This window comes from Rhinatrema bivittatum, chromosome 2 (assembly GCF_901001135.1).
Source record: "Rhinatrema bivittatum chromosome 2, aRhiBiv1.1, whole genome shotgun sequence".
NCBI lineage: Eukaryota > Metazoa > Chordata > Amphibia > Gymnophiona > Rhinatrematidae > Rhinatrema > Rhinatrema bivittatum.
Window position 1 is genome coordinate 62325392 of NC_042616.1, and position 19584 is coordinate 62344975.

The following is a 19584-nucleotide window of genomic DNA, read 5'->3' on the forward strand; positions in this document are numbered from 1 at the left end:
TTTTCAATGACAGGGGATATCATGAGCCCTCACCGCTCAAGGCTGTCACCGGTCTTGATGGAAATGCTAGTGTTTTTGAAAGTAAACCTGCCATTGCTTGGCTTTCCCAATTTTCCTTGTGAATGGCAAGATGAATAAAAGCTATTGAAAGGAGCCTTGCAGCAGTTCCAATTGCCTCCTATGCTCAAGATAATGTAAGCACTGCAGCACATGTTCTTGACATGAATCGCTGTGCCTGACCGGCATCTACTGCAGCAGCCCTTGTGTTCCCACAAGTGTTTAACTCGTTGCTGTTCCTGCCTGTACCTCCAGGCATTGTGTTCCTACTGGTGTTTTAACTCCATTCTGTGCCTGCCTGTCCCTCCAGGCCTTGTGTCCCTAGCCGGGATTGACCTCTGTCCTCCAATGATGTGCCTGTTCCTCCAGGCCTTGTGTCCCTAGCTGGGCAGTTCCATTTTGTTATTTTAAACAGACTGAGCAATCTTCTTGAGCGGGTCTGTTCCATTTTGTTCTTTTAAACAGACTGAGCATTGTCCTTCAGAGTGGGTCTGTTGATATTGCTATTTTAAACAGACTGAGCATGGTCCTTCAGAGTGGGTCCGTTCATTTTCTTATTTTAAACAGACTGAGCATTTTCTTCAAGGCCGAAGTAGAGAAGGGTTCCATGTGAACAGCAGTTCAACATGGGTCGCCGGTCCTAAGAGATAGGCGAGCGCCGTTCGGAAGGGACGGGCGATGGCCTCCGTCATCCTCGGCTGATCGAAAGGGAGTCGGGTTCAGATCCCCGAACCCGAGTAGTGGCGGAGATTCGGCGGCTGGGCTCTTCCCTCTTCACTCGCCGTTACTGAGGGAATCCTGGTTAGTTTCTTTTCCTACGCTGCGGCTTGTGTCCCTAGCTGGGATTGACCTCTGTCCTCAAATGATGTGCCTGTTCATCCAGACCTTGTGTTCCCACGCGTATTCTTATTTCTGAGAGATTTTCCGATTCCTTTGTCATCAGCTAAAGTGCATAAGATGCGTTGATGATAGTTTTGAAGATGACACATATGGCTTTATAGATGATACGGAAGTGGACGGGTAGCCAATGTAACTCTTTCAGAATGGGAGATATGTGGTCTCTTTTCTTGCGCCTGTTAGTAATCGGGCTGCTGAATTTGAACCATCTGTAGTGGTTTGGAATAGGATGAGGGCAGACCTAGCAATAGGGAACTGCAGTAGTCTAATTTCGCAAAAATGACTGCTTCAATGATCGTTCTGAAGTCTTGAGCATGGAAAAGAGGTCTTATCCTCTTCCGAACCTGGAGTTTATAGAAGCAGTCTTTGGTTGTTTTGTTGATATGTGCCTTGAAGTTTAGCCGGTTGTCTATTATCACTCCTAAGTCTCTAACTTGTGTGGTAGGTAGGTTGGTGGGAAGAGTAGTGTTGGAGATATTGTTTTCAGGAGAGATGAGTAGGATTTCTGTCTTGGATGAGTTTAAGATGAGGTGTAGGTTGTTTACTACTTGTTTGATTTTCTGGTGGCATGTTTCCCAGTACTCAAGAGTTTTACAGTATGTGTCTTTGATAGGGATGATGACTTCAATATCATCTGCGTAAAGGAAGTACTTTAGATTGAGGTCGGTAAGAAGTTGGCAGAGAGGAAGAAGATAGATATTAAATAGGGTCGGAGACATGAAGAACCTTGAGGGACTCCTATGACAGAGTCAAATCTTGAGGATTCCTTGTTTTGGAGTTTAACTTTGTAACCTCTGTAATTGAGAAACGTTTTGAACCAGGATAGGACGGTGCCGCTGATTCCTATGGACGAAAGCTGGTTTAGGAGGATGGCGTGGTTGACCGTGTCGAACGCTGCGGAAAGGTCTAACAAGATCAATAGGAAAGAGTTTCCTTTGTCGAGGCCCATTAAGATATAATATTATATCTTATAGTTGTGGTTTGGATCATATTCTTTAGGTGAAGACGGTTGTCTATAATTACTCCAGGTCTCTCACATGGTTGTGGGTGAGAAGTGGTGTGATGGATCTGAGATGGGAGGTTTTCTTGCTTGTAGGAAATGAAGAGGAGTTTAGTTTTAGAGGCATTGAGGACCAGGTTTAGACTGTTGAGGAGATTAGTGGTGGCTTGTAAGCTGTTGTTCCAAAGTGCGATGGCTTTGTTAATAGATTCTGTTATGGGAATAAGAATCTGAACATCGTCTGCATAGATGTAGTGAATGAGGTTAAGACTACTTAACAGTTGGCAAAGGGAAGGAGGGAAATGGCGGGGGAAACGGCAAAGCTGCTGCCAGGGGGGGCTATAACACGCGCCGCCGGAGCGGGGGCCACCTGCCCCCCCTGGGCCTTCCCAGCCGACACGGAGCCGGTTGCGGCGCTCCGCCGCGGAGGAAATGCGCCCTGCGGCCGTCCGGGAGGCGTTCCCCCGCCCCCCGCGAAAGGGGGGGGGATCCGCCGAAACCCCGGTCCCACCGAACCCGCCGGGTTCAATCCTCCAGGCGACTGCACGCACCCCACCCGTTTAACTCTTAACGGTTTCCCGCCCTTTTGAACTCGCTCTTGAAAGTTTTTTCAACTTTCCCTTACGTACTTATTGATTTACTTTATTTTTTATTCCTGGACGGGGCCGGGGGCCGTCCGGGAGGCGTTCCCCGCCCCCCCGCGAAAGGGGGGGGATCCGCCGAAACCCCGGTCCACCGAACCCGCCGGGTTGAATCCTCCAGGCGGACTGCACGCACCCCATCCGTTTAACTCTTAACGGTTTCCCGCCCTTTGAACTCGCTCTTGAAAGTTTTTTTCAACTTTCCCTTACGTACTTATTGATTTTATTATTATTACTTTATTTTTTTATTCCTGGACGGGGCCGGGGCCGTCCGGGAGGCGTTCCCCGCCCCCCCGCGAAAGGGGTGGGGGATCCGCCGAAACCCCGGTCCCACCGAACCCGCCGGGTTCAATCCTCCAGGCGGACTGCACGCACCCACCCGTTTAACTCTTAACGGTTTCCCGCCCTTTTGAACTCGCTCTTGAAAGTTTTTTCAACTTTCCCTTACGTACTTATTATTTTTGTTACTTTATTTTTTATTCCTGGACGGGGCCGGGGCCCGGGAGCGTTCCCCGCCCCCTGCGAAAGGGGTGGGGGATCCGCCGAAACCCCGGTCCCACCGAACCCGCCGGTTTGAATCCTCCAGGCGGACTGCACGCACCCCACCCGTTTAACTCTTAACGGTTTCCCGCCCTTTTGAACTCGCTCTTGAAAGTTTTTTTCAACTTTCCCTTACGTACTTATTGATTTTATTTATTTACTTTATTTTTTTTATTCCTGGACGGGGCCGGGGCCGTCCGGGAGGCGTTCCGACCCCCCCGCGAAAGGGGTGGGGGATCCGCCGAAACCCCCGGTCCCACCGAACCCGCCGGGTTCAATCCTCCAGGCGGACTGCACGCACCCCACCCGTTTAACTCTTAACGGTTTCCCGCCCTTTTGAACTCGCTCTTGAAAGTTTTTTTCAACTTTCCCTTACGTACTTATTGATTTTATTTATTTATACCGGCATTGCATCCTCTGTAGGCTTCCCTGGTGGTCTTGTGCATTTGAATAAACGAAGAGGAATTGTAGGTCGATTATGGTTGTGTTGGTGAATGATTTTTTATATCAAGGTGATGGATTTGTAAATGACTCTGAACTGAATTGGTAACCAGTGGAGGTCTTTTAGGACTGGGGAAATGTGGCCTCCTTTCCTACTGTTTGTTAGTAGACGGGCTGCTGCGTTTTCAACCATTTGGAGTGGTTTTGTGTATGAGGAAGGGAGTCCAAGTAATGTAGAGTTGCAGTAGTAGAAAATGAGGGCTTGGAGGATGGTTCTGAAGTCTTTGGCGTGGAAGAGTGGTCTTATCCTTTTTAAACTTGCAGTTTATAGAAGCAGTCTTTGGTGGTTTTATTGATATGGGATTTCAAGTTCAGTTAATTGTCGATTAGCACACCTAGATCCCTCACATGAGTAGTTTGTAGGTTGGTTGGGAGACAAGCTGTGAGATTGTTGTCAGGAGTTATGAGTAATACTTCAGTTTTAGAGGAGTTTAGTACCAGATTTAGGCTTTTGAGGAGGCTTTTGATTTCTAGGTGACAGGAATCCCAGTATTCGAGGGTTTTTGAGTATGATTCTTTGATGGGGATCAGGATCTGGATGTCGTCTGCATAGAGAAAGTGTATTAAATTGAGGTTGGTAAGGAGTCGGCAGAGTGGTAGGAGGTAAATATTAAAGAGTTTAGGGCATAAAGAGGAACCTTGTGGGACTCCGATGGCCGAGTCGTGGCGTGGTGATTCTTTGTTCTGGATTTTTACCTTATAACCTCTGTTGGTTAGCAACAATTTGAACCAGGCGAGCGCCAATCCAGAGATTCCGATTGCTACTAGCTGTTTCATCGGTCTCGTGCCAGTATTCAGCCTTACACGGAGTTTACCACCTGCTTTGGGCTGATTTCCCAAAGAACCCGACTCAGAGAAGACCCGGTCCCGGCGCGCCGGGGGCCACTACCGGCCTAACACCGTCCGCGGGCTGATCCTCCATCAGAAGGACTTGGGCCCCCGAGCGGCGCCGGGGAGGCGGTCTTCCGTATGCCACATTTCCCGCGCCCGCCGACAGGCGGGGATTCGGCGCTGGGCTCTTCCCTCTTCACTCACCGTTACTGAGGGAATCCTGGTTAGTTTCTTTTCCTCCACAGCTTGTGTCCCTAGGTGGTCCCTGCGGGTCGGTACGGCAAGAGCGGTATTCAAACAGCAAGCACTGGGGTATGAAAATACAGACCCCTGTGTACTTACTTGGTAGAGGTTTTGCTAGGAGTAAGAATTTGTTGAGGATAATGTCAGTTTCTTAATAAGATCTCATGCTTTGACTGTTGAGGATTAGTGATGGCTTGTAAGCTGTTGTTCCAAAGTGCGATGGCTTTGTTAATAGATTCTGTTTGGGAATAAGAATCTGAACATCGTCTGCATATGTAGTGAATGAGGTTAAGACTAGTTAACAGTTGGCAAAGGGGAAGGAGGAAACGGCGGGGGAAACGGCGAAGCTGCTGCCAGGGGGGGCTATAACACGCGTCGCCGGAGCGGCGGGCCACCTGTATATACAATATATACAGCTTCTGAGCAGAGAATTTATTGATGGTGCGTGTTAGGTGGAGTTCGGGAAGGCTTGCCTGAAAAGCCATGTCTTGAGTCTTTCCAGAAAGGTTAGGAGGCGAGGTTCATTTCTGAGATCTCCCCGTGTACAACATTTTGAATTAAACATGCCACTTTATATTGTATGCGATATTGGATGGACATGCACATCATTCCAGGTCAAACCCTTTTAGAGACGTCAAGCCTCGACAAAGTAAAGAGTAAGAAATTGTTGAACTTGGAGGTGGACCCTTGTCCGGGGGAAACGGCGAAGCTGCTGCCGGGGGGGGGGGGCAATAACACGCGCCGGAGCCGGTATTTACCCTTAGATGGAGTTTTACCACCCCCTTTGGCCTGCATTCCCAACAAACAGACTACGAGAAAACCTGGTCCCGGCGCCCGGGGGCCGCTACCGGCCTAACACCGTCCGCGGGCTGAGGCTTGATGAGAAGGACTTGGGCCCCCGAGCGGCGCCAGAGAGGCGATCTTCCGTACGCCACATTTCCCGCGCCCGCCGGACGAGCGGGGATTCGGCGCTGGGCTCTTCCCTCTTCACTCGCCGTTACGGAGGGAATCCTGGTTAGTTTATTTTTCTCCGCGGCTTGTGTCCATAGGTGGGATTGACCTCTGTCCTAGAATGATGTGCCTCTTCATCCAGGCCTAGTGTTCCTACTGGTGTTTTAAGTCCATTGCTGTGCCTGCCTGTTCATCCAGACCTTGTGTTCCCACACGTATTATTATTTCTGAGAGATCTTCCAATTCCTTTGTCATTTCTGGAGTGCATAAGTAGGGTAGCTAAATGAGGAGAATATTGGAGGGGCGAAGTTCCATATTCAAAGCTGAGTAGCTGTACTTATCTAGTGAAAGTTTGAAGGATCAGGGAAGGCTTGTAAGAATAGCCAAGTTTGTTAATAGATTCTGTTATGGGAATAAGAATCTGAACATCGTCTGCATAGATGTAGTGAATGAGGTTAAGACAAGTTACAGTTGCCAAAGGGGAAGGAGGAAACGCCGGGAGGGGGGGCTATAACACCGCCGCCGGAGCAGCGGGCCACCTGCCCCCCCTGGGCCTTCCCAGCCGACCCGTAGCCGTCGCGGCGCACCGCCGTGGAGGAAATGCGCCCTGCGGGGGCCGGGGCCGTCCGAGGCGTTCCCCGCCCCTCCCCCACCCCCGCGAAAGGGGTGGGGGTGGGGGATCCGCCGAAACCCCGGTCCGACCGAACCCGCCGGGTTGAATCCTGCGGGCGGACTGCACGGACCCCACCCATTTACCTCTTTACAATTTCACGCCCTCTTGAACTCCCTCTTCAAAGTTGTTTTCAACTTTCTCTTGCGGTACTTACTTATTTATTTTATTTATTTAAGGTTTTTTTATACCGGCATTCATGAAATCGTTCACATGATGTCGCTTTACAGAAACAGGGTGCAAAGAAACAACCTATAACATAAATACACGTGGTGAAGAGATGCAGTTACAATTAACTGGGGCTATGAACTGGGAGTGTAAGAAATAAAGGGATAGAGGAGGTTAATTATATACATGTGTAGAATATAAAATATACAAGAGTACATTACAAATATGGCGTCCAATATATACAGCTTCTGAGCTGAGAATTTATTGATGGTGTGTGTTAGGTGCAGTTCGGGAAGGCTTGCCTGAAAAGCCATGTCTTGAGTCTTTTCCGAAGGTTAGGAGGCAAGGTTCATTTCTGAGATCTGGGGGGATGGAGTTCCATAACGGTGGACCTGCTGTGGAAAGGGCTCAATCTCTAAAGGTGCTGAGGCTTGGATTTCAAAATGGAGTCAACATGATCTTGCCCCTATCACATGACAGGGGCAAGATCAGATCTGCCTGTCCCAGCCTAGACCACCAGGGTGATTTATGTTTTGTTGTTGATTTTTAGGATTTTTATGTTTCATATTTATTTTTTATGAATATTCTATATTATATGTTGCTTAAGCCTTTTTGTATTAGGCAACTAATGAAATGTAATTGTAACTGCACCAGACTAGACAAATAATTTCAGGATTGTGGGATTTGCTTTCCAGATTATTTGACTAGCTAGATGTTAGCTGTGTATATTTTGTGAACTTAAAGAAAGTCAAAGACCTGAATATTGCTTGCTATTTCAAAGGTGCACAGAGCAGCTAACCATGCTCACCCTCTCTCAATTAAACATGTTTGCATGCTGATTTTTTTTTGAACATTTTTGAAGTATTTCTTCTGTAATTCCATGAATTCCTATGGAACTGCATTATTCTGAACAGTTATAGGATATCATGTGGAATGGGATTGACTGGTGCAGTGTTTCCCTATCCTCTCCTGGAGGCACACCTAACCAGCTGGACTTTCAGGATTGTCTCAATGAATATACATGAGAGATATTTGCATACCCTGGATCTACAATGTATGCAAATCTATCTCGTGCATATTCATTATGGATATCCTGAAAACCCGACTATTTAGCTGTGCCTCCAGGAGAGGGTTGGAAGACACTGGACTGGTGCATAAGTCTGTGATGTCATCTGTGACATCATAACCAGTATACACCAGTCAGATCTGATGAGTGTGAAGCAAAAGCTCCTGCTAAAATGGCTACCCCTAGAGGCTCAGGAAGCTTAGGCAGAAAAGCTTTAAAAAGTGTGAAAATAACTTAAGAGTAGCATTTTAAAATGATAAAGCAAGGGTGGCTAATTCCAGTCCTCAAGAGCCACAAACTGGTCTTCATGTTTCCACAATGAATATGCATGAGATATATTTGTATACAATGGAGGCAGCCCATGCAAATGTATCTTGTGCATGGGAAGGTCTATATTCACACACAGTCCGGATAGCAAAGATAGACCGATAAACTTATCCAGCTAACTTTGGAAGCATATTCAACAATGTAGCCACACTATAGAATATAGCCTGCTATCTTACAAGGTCATTATTCAAATCACATTAGGGCCTTATCGCGGGTGTTAGGACTCTAACGCCCACGATAATGCCGTAACACATGTGATAAATAAGGCATGTATGCAACTTTTCTAAATTTAGTCAAAAGGGAGGAGGTTGGGTGGAGTTTATGAAAATGAGGGGTGTTTAACGTTGCAAGCGATAGCATAATGCACATTTTAATGCCGGAAATAACTACACCTTTTTTGCAAATTCTATTTGGGGGGGGGGGGGGGGGGAAGAGAGAGAGAGCACGCATATTTAGTCAAAGTCAGATAAGTTTAGGACAGTTCTTTGACTTTTCTAGCCAGACGAAGGGTGAATATAGCCGGGTAAGCCATTTAGATGGATTTGATTATCGACCTCATTATTTCCTTGCGGATATCCTGAAAACCAGATAAAGACTGCTTGCTATGCAATCTTTAAAACACTACACAGCACACACATATGGCATGGCATTCTTTCAAAAAAATTCCATTTTCTGTGGTCTGTGACCCATTAATCCCTTACTTCTCTCTAGGGAGAGGACACTGCATACATAGGCGATAAAAGGCACCATTTTAAAACCACCCTCCTGGGCTGGTATGGAGGAAGAAAATGAGCTCTATCTGCAGTGCCATGTGATGACAGTGGTGCTGGGAGGGCAGCTCATCCAAAATGCATCTTAAAATAGAAAGAGCAGAGGAATAAACCCTCCTAGGTTTAGCTGCAATTGGGTGGCTGCCTTGAAATCTGCAGATTCTCCTTTTCAGCCACCGCCCACACAAACCACCAGAGCAAAAGCATTCACAAGGAAGTATGTTTGTGCTATAAATGAGAGCAGAACTGCCCAAACTCTTGTCATACTGCGGTTACTTTTTACCTTTATGAATGCTTTTCTTAATTTATTTTATTTCACCTTGTGTGTAGGCTGATTCTACACCAGTGCGGTCGCTTCAAACAGCCCTGCATAACAGCACAGCAGTTCCCTGAACCTCAAAGACAAAGACTCAGAGAAGCAACAGAAATCATTATTTAAAGTGCACTATAGCTCGTTCTAAACTACAGCCTACACTGAACTTAAAGTCTGCTTGAGTGACACAGAAACGCTGCAAGGACCTTTTGGTGCTCATTTGGCACAGGGGGAGAGCAATTCCAGTTCTCGAGGGCCACCAATCGGCCAGGGTTGCAGCGTAGCCCTAATGAATGTCCATGAGATGCATTTGCGTACAGTTGAGGCTGTGTGCATCCAGATCTATCTCATGTTTAGTCATTAGGATTATCCTGAAAACCTGACTGGGGAGGTGGCCCTCAAAGATTGGAATTACCCAAACCTGGTTTAGCATATAACTGTTGTTTTAGGAAGAGCAGATTTTTTATCCCAAACAAAAGTATACAGCAGATGTCATTATCATGCTGTGCTAATTTAATGTTTCATTGTTTTTGCTATTTCTAATTTAGATATGTAGTGATGTAATAGGGGTTAAAAGCAAGGAGTTTTTCTTTAAATGTTAGCTTTTGGTGGTTCCCTGCCCCAGAAGGTATCCCTTGGCATGACTGGTGCTGGTTGTTGTAGAAATGGCTGACTAAGACACAGGTGCAGCTGTGTAGCAAAGCCACTGGGAAAAAAAAAAAAAAAAGGCTAGCAAGTTTGGTCCATGAGGAGAGGCTGTTTGAGCCTACATTTGGAGGAGGAGCTGTGGCTGCTTAGTGAGGAAGTCCATTCATGTGTTGGCAGATGGACTAGAAGGGAGAAAGGGCTGTCATAGCCAGATGCAGCGCAGCCTAGCTTAAGAGACTATGCTCTCATGGCCCAGGTCTAGGAGGGGCCCATGGCTGGGAAAGAGGCAGTGTTGTGTTGCCACGGAGATGAGCAGGCAGTCACGAAAATCCTGCTGACTGTCTACCATGACTCTTCGTATTCCGGGGAGTGGGGGGGGGGGGTTTCACCAAGCAATCATGCTGCTCCTTTCTCCTGTTGCAGCAGCAGAGTTACGTCTCTGCTGATGCTAATGCTGTCCTTGGGCTGGCTTCAGTTGGCTTGAGAAAGCATCCAGAGGCTGTGGAAAATCCCTCCAGTGCTTAAATGTGCTGGCGGCCGGGTCCAGCAGTGACATAAGAATGATGTCTCAACACTCGAAAGTGCGTCAGATCATGGTGCCATCACGGAGAGAAAAGAAAAATGTAAAATAAGAAAAATAAAGGTATGGAGCACATAAGTGGCCAGGACCCTGAACAAGCCCTTGGAATATTGTTTTAACCTAAGGAAGTTATTAAGTAGCACATTTAAAACAAATCAGAGAAAATTATTTTTCACTCAATGCACAATTGAGCTCTGGAATTCATTGTCAGAGGATATGGTTAGGGCAGTTAGTTTAGCTGGGTTTAAAAAAGGTTTGGATCCTGGAGGAGAAGTCCATAAACTGCTATTAATCAAGTTGACTTATGGAATAGACACTGCTATTAATGGCTTTAATAGTATGGGATCTACTTAATGTTTGGATACTTACCAGGCACTTGTAACCTGGATTGGCTACTTTTGGAAACAGGATGCTGAGCTTGATGGTCCCTTGGTCTGACCTGGTATGGCAATTTCTTATGTTCTTATGTTAACCAGTATGTTAAAGGTCAGCATTAAGTAGAGGTGTTTTGAATATTTCCACAGGAGTGCTGGATTTGTTTTGATTCTGAAGACTAGTTTTTGGAACCAAGTTTTTGTCACCTTTTCACAACTGTTGTATGCTTGAACTAGAACATGACTATATTACCCTTCAAGAGGAAGGATTGTTGGCAATGAATGCTAGTGCAGTTGAGAGAAGAACACCAAGGAGAAGTAGGATGGATAAGGAGACCCTGGTTTTACTGTCACTGATTTTTCCTAATGCTATTTCTTATTTTTTTAATTCTTGCCTGGACCTTGATTTTTAAACTAAAGTAAATTTTTTGTTGAAAATCATCTACTGAGCTCTATGGCTCTTTCTTTGGACTGAAAAATGGGAAAGCGTGCAGAAAGGGTGTTTTTTTGTTTTTTTTTAGTTTTTGTTTATGGGGGGGTCTTTTTCACTATGGCACTTTCGAAAGAAATTCCTGCATAGTATCAGAGACCATGGATTTGCAAGAAACAGCAGTCTAGCAGAGATATGATCACAGCAAGATCCCAGGAGGTTAAACTCCCCCTGTGCTGGATGGCATTGTAGTTCCCCGGATGCAGCATACCTGCCAGACTAGAGTCCCACCACTGGGTGAGGAAACAAGCTGTGGTAGTGCTCTAACACATGTTTAATAGCGTATATTATGCAATAGAGCACTGTCATGCAATATATGCAATAATTGGAATAGCCTTGCCCGAGATCCCTCCCCTATTACAATGACCTGCATTATTCATTTGCATGAATAATGCAAATGCATTCAAAGATGGTCAAAGTAAAAAAAAAAAAAAAAAGGCTCCAGTTCATCCATGGTGACAGTCCCCCTCCAAAGGTTAAAATAAAATGCATTGGGATCAGTTACCCCCTGTACCCCAATAGTAACATAAATCCATTGGGGGTACAGTGCCCCTGAGGCACCCACCTCCCCTCAAAGGTATCACCCAAAAATATTGGGGATTTCAAAACACATCATTGGGGTCCAGGGAGCCCCACCCTCCCCAAATCCTCAGGCACCCTCCACCTCCTGACCCCCATCTCTCACCTCCCCTCTTCTAATTTTTAAGGTTCAGGGGTGTGAGACGGGGGTCAGGAGGTGGAGGGTGCCTGAGGATTTGGGGAGGGTGGGGGTGGGGCTCCCTGGACACCAATGATGTGTTTTGAAACCCCCAATATTTTTGGGTGATACCTTTGAGGGGAGGTGGGTGCCTCAGGGGTACTGTACCCACATTGGATTTATGTTACTATTGGGGTACAGGGGGTAACTGATCCCAATGCATTTTATTTTAACCTTTGGAGGGGGACAGTCACCATGTATGAACTGGAGCCTTTTTTTTTTTTTTTTTACTTTGAGGAGCTAGGGCCGCCTCACGTAATGGTCCTAGGTTGAGTCAGGGATCAGCCCTGACCCCTGCCAACTTTTCTTTTTGCCATGCCAGTTTTGTGTTTTTTTGCAGGGCCCTTTAAATGTAACATGGAAGCATCAGGTCCCATGTTAGGGTTCCAGAGCTCTAACATTACATTTATTGAATTATTTTATTGCAACTGACCACTTTCTCATTTGACCGTGGTAAAATAGCAACACATTGCCTAATAATGAGCCTTTTTGCATGCATTTGCATTATTAATACTTGCAAATTGTATGCAAAACAGAACATTGTAATAGGGGAAGCAACCTGGGCAAAATATCACATATATTGTGCGATATCGCTGTGATATACAGCATATATCATGTGATATACTCTGTTTAGCACGTTTGAGCACTATCATGACTTGATGCATGATCCAGAGTGTGAATTATCAGCAAACAGTATGCACTATATGCTAAAAAATAAAACAACAAAACAACAAAAACATGTACCCTGCCTGCAGCCCAGGATTGGAATCTACCCAGCTGGAACGTGTGAAACTCAACTGGGGCTTCCCTGGGCCCCTCTGACCCTATACATCTCTGCCAATAATTTGGGGCCTGAATCTACCTGGCTGGGCTATGTCAAACCCAGCTGGGATCTCCCCAGGCCCCCTTTTCACTGTCTTCCACCTCAGATAAATCAGCAGGAGCCAGGTACTCCCTGGACCTCACTTACCCCTTTTGTGTGGGCCCTATCTTGTCATGGTATGAGAAAGGGGCAGTAACAATCCCCAGTCACTCCTACCCCTTCCATGGTGATTTAAAAATGGTGTCTGAACCTAAAGCCAGCACCAGACTGACATCAAAATGGCACTGGTCTCAGGGCTGGTTTGCACGATTTTCTTGTATTTCCATCTGTTTGCATGACAGTTAATATGTTTTGCTCCTTTGAGGGTTCATGCCACTGTTATCAGTGCCCTCTATTGAAGTGTTCTTGACATTCTTGATGCTGCTTTGCTCCTCCTACAATGCCTTGGAGAACTCCTCCCACTGCTGGCGCTCTTTTGCCCTTTTATAGCTCCTTAGGCTGTTCGTGGCAGTTTGCCACAGCCGCCTTGGAGTTCTCTTCCCCTTCTTATGTTGTCTACCCACAAGGTTCTTTAGAATTGATTAGATAACCCTAATTCTGAAGCTCAGAAGAGGCTGCACTGCTTCCCACTTTGACTTTAACGGGAAACAAATGAGACAAATAAACAAAAGTGTATTTTTTTCATTTGAAACTAATAAAACAAACGGAGGAGACCTAGAAAACAAATAATCAAACAAATGAAAATTTTGCCTCTGCCCATCCCTAGCACATAAATTACCTTGCGTAAGTTATGCCTTCTGAAGGGCAGGTAAATCTAATGTTATGCATGTTACCAGGAATCAGGCTGTTTTAAAACAAAGTCTATGAAGAGACAAGGAACATTTGGTAAATCTGTATCAAAAATGTGAAGGATGCTTCTGACATTCTTGTATTAACCTCATACAGTCCAAACCCCAAATACTTTGTTGTCCATTCAAAAAAGTTCTGACTCCATAAAAAAATAAATCATTGTTTCTTTTTAATAAAATATTTCGCCTCCATTTTAGAATGTGCAATATTTCAACCCTGGCCTTAGTTTTAGTGCAGCTTTCATCAAGGATGGTGTTATGGGAGTCTCAGTTTTAGTGGACCCTTGGGCAGACCTGCTGGAGACTGGGAAAGATGGACAATGTCTCTAGTGTATAGCAGGCCGGGAGGCAGATGTTCAGGCGGGACGTAGATGCTCTTCACCCTGGAAGCTGGTACTCCCCCGGGAGGAGCCCGTAGGAGCCCAACCGCTGGGACTTAGGTGGCTTCACTCTTGGAAGCCAAAGCCCCCCCCGGGAGGAGCCCGTAGGGGCCCGGCCGCTGGGACTTAGGTGGGTTGTGGATCAGGACAGGTAACTGACAGGACAGGTAACAGGACAGGACAGACTAGGACAGTAGAGACACTGTAACTGGGCTCGGGTACTGGAACCAGGCAGGAACTGTAGCAGGTAAACAGGAACCAAGCAGGTACTGTGGCAGGCAGGCAGGAACGGAGAGACGAAGCAAGGCGAGTCACTCTGGGGCACAGCGCAAGCGGGAACCGGGAGGTAAACCCGTTGCAAGGCAAAGACTGGATGGCCGCGGCCGGGCTTATCAAGGCCGTGGTGTCTAACGTCAGAAATTGGGCGGAGTCACCACTGGTGGGAAACGGCCTAGAAAAGCGCCCAAGTGGCGCGTGCGCGGGCCTAGGAGGAGGGCGTCCATGGGAGACCTCGCAGCAGCGCAGCCCCAGCGGGGACGCCGCCAAACAGGCTGCAACCCAGGCCTTCGGAAGTGGGAGCAGGTCCGGGAGCCCGGAGGTAAGGGCCTGGCCGCGGTGCTCGCGGCCAGAACCTCAACAGATGGTGCTAGTTAGTTGCAGCTTGAGAAAGCACAGATATGTGCTATTGTGGGGGCATTGCACAACAGATATTCATTTTACTGCAACATTATTTTTTAATTTTGATATTTTACCTGTCCTAGCAAAAATGCCCAGCACAGGTTACAATACAACAATCGTAATATCCACATACAAACATCAAATAATCCCAGATTCCTGCCAACATATCAACCTCTTTCCCTCAATTTTACTTTATCCTCACTCTCCCCCGAGGAACAGGCAAGTCTTCAAACACATCTAAACTGCTTCAGCTCCACAATCTGGCCCGACCCCACTGGCAAGAGCTCTATTTATTTTCTTTCAAGTGCAGAGCAAATGACCATGGCAAACTATACATTCTCTCTCACTGAATAGGTTAAAAGGTCATGTGTTCTTCCTGCTGTTCACTTCACTTTCAGTAATGCTCAGTTGCATGCTTTAAAGGAAGATTTACACTTTGTCGTTGTTTTCACCTGCTCATTATCTCTACGCTGAACCTTATGAGGAAAAATAAACATCGTGACAAACAGGGTTTATAATATATGATGCACTTCCAACTCCTCTATATTTCTTCACATTCTCACACCTCTAGACTATAGCCTTTATCCTATACAACTACATTCTATAAATAAAGAGAGCTCTCAGGACAGCGCATCACATGCAAAAAAAACCCCCCCAAACAAACAAACAAAAAACAATAGCAAGTGACTTACAAGGGAGTTATAATCAGAAGATGGAATCCAGTGGATCTGAGATAGCCAAAAACTTTTCACTTCCAAATTCTGAACGGACCCCATCACAGTGCTCAATCCTCCTCTCTTTAAAGCTGCACCACTATTTGTAAAGGATTCAGAACAAATAAGTATCAGGAGAGTACACCACCAGGAAGATAAGAGCCATCATTGCAAATTAGAACCCAGGACCTGAAGTGAGTAAAAGGGGAGAAGGGGAAGTGTGCAGGAAAGTGAACTGCCTGTGATTGAACAGTAAGAATAATTGCCTTCAGGAGATATTTAACAATAATAATAATAATAATAATAATAATAAATATGCTAAATTAAGATAATTTCTTGCATCTTGAAGTGGGCAGTGGGAAGGGGCTCTTCGCATTGGGATCTGCTGGGTGTTTCCAGATGACCCGAAATGGCCACAGTGAGAGACAAGATGTTAGGCTTGATTGGCCATTGATCTGGCCAAGCATGATATTTCTTAGGGTCCACTATTCACATAGGGGCCCATTTACTAAAGCACGTCAACATTCCATAGAAACTGCCTTTACTCAATCCTCGTTCTTCTTTACCTATCTGCTGCTTTTGACACTGTTGATGCCCCTGTTTCCTTCTCTATGCACATCCAAAGCACTGCTAGAGTATGTCATTCCTTCTTCTATAACATTGCTAAATTCTGCCCTTTCCTTTCTGAGCATGGTACCAGATCACGCATTCACTCTCATATCACCTCCTGCTTAGACTGCTGTAATTCATCCTTCACAGGCCTCCCACTGAATCTTTCTTTCTCCACTTCAATCTATTCAAAATGTACCTGCATGACTTATCTTGCTTTAGTGTCCCTATGCATGTAACTCTCTCAAGTTACTACCACATACACTCCAAGCTTCTCTTACTCACCAGTACTTATGCATTCACTCTGCAGTTTCTCATGACTTCTCTTCTCTTCTTTCCTCCTACTCCCATCCTTGTGAGCTTTATTCATTGGGCAAGTTGCTCTTGTCTGAACCCTTCTCCTCCACTGCTAGCTCCTGGTTCTGGGCTAAGGCTTTCCACCTTGCTACACCATACACACTAGACTTTCCAGTTTGGTGCATTATGCTCCTTCTCTGGCCATCCATTCTAAAAAATGAACTGTCTCTTAAACAAATACATTTCACACAGACTCTGGTTTGTTATGTATGTTTGTCTTGACTAGAATATAAGCGCCATGGAGAAGGTGCAGTCCTTGTTGAGGGTAATTTTCAATAGTGTACATAACTCAGCACAAACACTGAATATGGACCTCTTATTTTATAAACATACATGCATATAATTTATATATTAAAAAACTATAATGTGCATAAAATATTGCATGGAGACAGGTATTTTGTAAAGTTCGCTGATGTATGTACATATCTTATTTCTGACAAAAATTACTCGTCTATGTATTTCCAAGCATCAGTTCACTGAAACCATCAAATTGACCCAGACCTTAACCAGTTCTCTCACACTCTCCATCTCTTGCTTCAGCCACCATACCCATAAACAGAGAATTCAGTTGTAATATCTGTGAGTTGATTAGCACTTTTGAAAATGTGTGCATGTTTGATGATGCATGTGTGAGGTCCATTTATAAAATATGTAAATGTACGGGTTCTTCCAAACCCCAGCTCAGAATGCCCTAAAAACACCCTCTTTGTATGCAGATATTTTATTTTGCAGCAGCAAACATTACACGAGCGCTCCTGTCCTTCTGAAAATTCACTTACCCTCCATAGAAGCTACTTATGCTTCTGCTAGCAGTAACAGTAACAGTATACTTCTGACCAACTTGAAATGCCTGTTAAAGAGGTAAGCATAAAGGAAAGAAAAGGGAAATATACTCATCTGTCATTAAAATGAACTGGAATTAGAAAACTTGTACTAGGAGAAAAAAAACAACCCTTGTGTCATTTCGTTGTGCTAAGTATGAGGGATTCCTGAATATTCAGGCTGGCAACTCTGCTTCTTAGTCATCCTTCCAGCTTCAATGGCTCACATCATCCTCCCATTTTATCCACTGTAAGTAAAGGCACAGGCATGTGGCAGGGGTTTGAATGCAAGGCATGTGTAATCTGTTTTCCAGCTGCTGTCTCGCTTCCTGCCAATGAACCTGCTGGAGAGCTCCTCTGTTTAGGAGGGATTGTGAAGGATGAAAAGGGCATTGACAATATAACTTGTGATTGTTTTAAAATGCTGCTGATGGACAGAGACAGACAGATAGGCACAGACAGATACACAGTGAGAGACAAGTAACTGCCTTGAAAGGCTATTTGCTGTTGATATTTATAGACAAGTATATGACTGACCATATTTTTTTATGGCTCTCCAGGGTAAATCCTTTATAAATAGCTGTTGAAATAAGCATAGTGGTGCCAAGTGACAGGCTCCAGAGGGACTACCACAGTGCATCTATGGCACATAACTGAAGCAAGAGTTGTCTATAGAACTGACCTGCCATCCCACCTTCACATCTATAATATATATATAACTGTCTTGCAATCATTCCTTGACTCTGATGAAAGCAGTTACTATCCTTAAAAGAAACGTGGGGGTAACTTGCATGGACCAGCAGTTACTACCATAAGAAACTTGCTGGGCACACTAGATGAACCGTTTGGTCTTTTTCTGGCATCAATACTATGCTACTATGTTATGTCTTAACATAACTTGAACAACCAGACTAATTGTTCTTCTTCCCCCCTCAGTACTACAGAAAGTGGCTTTCTCCCATCTCTCTGATTATCTCTCCATTAATAATGCACATTTATTTATGTATTTGATTTACATTCCATCTTTCAACCACCAAGGTCTTACAATCTAAGGGGGCATTTATTTATTTATTTATTTAAACGTTCTTATATACCGCCTCCTCCGAAGTTTGGAGCGGTTTACAAAGAATATGTACATAAAATTATAAAAAACAATAAAATAGAATAAACCAATACAAAGAATTAATTGATTAAAGCATGAAAAAGAGCATTTGTGTGCAAAATGCAGTTTATTGCATGATAATCACACATTGTGGCAATATTGATTGGTAACTGCACTAAACAAAATGCACCCTATTGAAATTAGTTGCTTTGCAAATACATGCAAAGCAGCTAATGCATAGGTGATCCTATGCAAATATAATAATACGGTTGGCCAAAACTGCTTTATTTCCTGGAAAGATAGCTACAACTCAGGATTTCTTGCTAACTTTCCATGGGAGCATTGGGATATTAAATGGCTATAAAGCCTGGAATACCATCCCCCCCTCCAGTGTGCAAAACCTCCCTGGGAGTCTGGGTGGACCGTCGCCCACCCCTCCAACCCCACACCATCTCTAGAGGCGGCCCAATAGTGAAAAAAGTAAAAAAAAAAAAGAATTAAGATTCGTGCGGAGATATCACACTTCCCCTACCCAAATCCCTCCATTTTTCATCAAATTCTACTCCAAGCAAACACCCCCGATCTAAACACCCGCAGCCCCACAATAGCAGGCCCTCCCCCCCCCCCCCCATTCCCCCTTACAATCAACCAATTCCCTGGTAGTCTAGGCTCCTCTTACACAGAATAACCACCCTGGTATTGCTAGTATTCCATGACTCTGCCCCCAGGTCCTCATTCCCAGAGCCCCCCCCCCCCTTACCTAGAGAAAATTTTCCTGGTTATCTAATGGTGGCCTGGAGTGCCCCCTATTTCCCTTGCCAGTTGATACCATTTTCCAAAATGGAGCTGGCCAGCCATTATCCCTATCATGTGATAGAGGCAAAGGCTAGCCGGCACTATTTTGGAAAATTGTATTGACTGACAAGGAGCAAGTGGACACTCCGGGCTGCTGCTAGACTACCAGGCAGACTTTCTCTAGGTAAGGGGATCTAGAGGTTTGGGGGAAGGGGTCTGGGGATAGGGATGGGGTCACTAGGCTACGAGGCTGAATATTCTATATAAGGGGATGGGGAGCTACTAGACTACTCTGGAATATGTTGATTGTAAGGGGGTCTGGGGAGTGGAGGGACTTTTACTGGAGTTGGGGTGGGGGAGTATTTGGATTGGAGGAGTTTTGATTGCAGAGTAGACTTTGATGAAAAGTGAGGGGGTTTGGGAAGGAGGCGGGGCATCACTGCCTAGTATTGTTTCTATTTGTTTTATACTTTTGGCCTTGCTAGGCTGCCTTAGAAGAAGGAGGGGGTTTGGGTGGAAGTCTAACCTGATTCCGGGGGGAATTTTGTTCATCGGAAGGAAGGTTATTTATGAGTCGCATGGCCCTTTTAGAAGATGACGGCTTCATGCAAAGGGAGCCAACATCGCACGTTTA

General features: G+C 45.3%; 1 long non-coding RNA gene across 1 annotated transcript in view; it reads right to left on the reverse strand.

The window, feature by feature from the left end:
- Positions 1 to 17286, reverse strand: part of LOC115086023 — a 36372-nt gene extending 19086 nt beyond the window's left edge. The window contains exons 1-2 of the long non-coding RNA XR_003855010.1: positions 17012 to 17286; positions 15246 to 15366 (exon numbers count right to left, since the gene is read on the reverse strand). This is a non-coding gene — a long non-coding RNA (uncharacterized LOC115086023). The remainder of the gene's footprint in view (positions 1 to 15245; positions 15367 to 17011) is intronic.
- Between the last annotated feature and the right edge of the window lie 2298 nt (positions 17287 to 19584).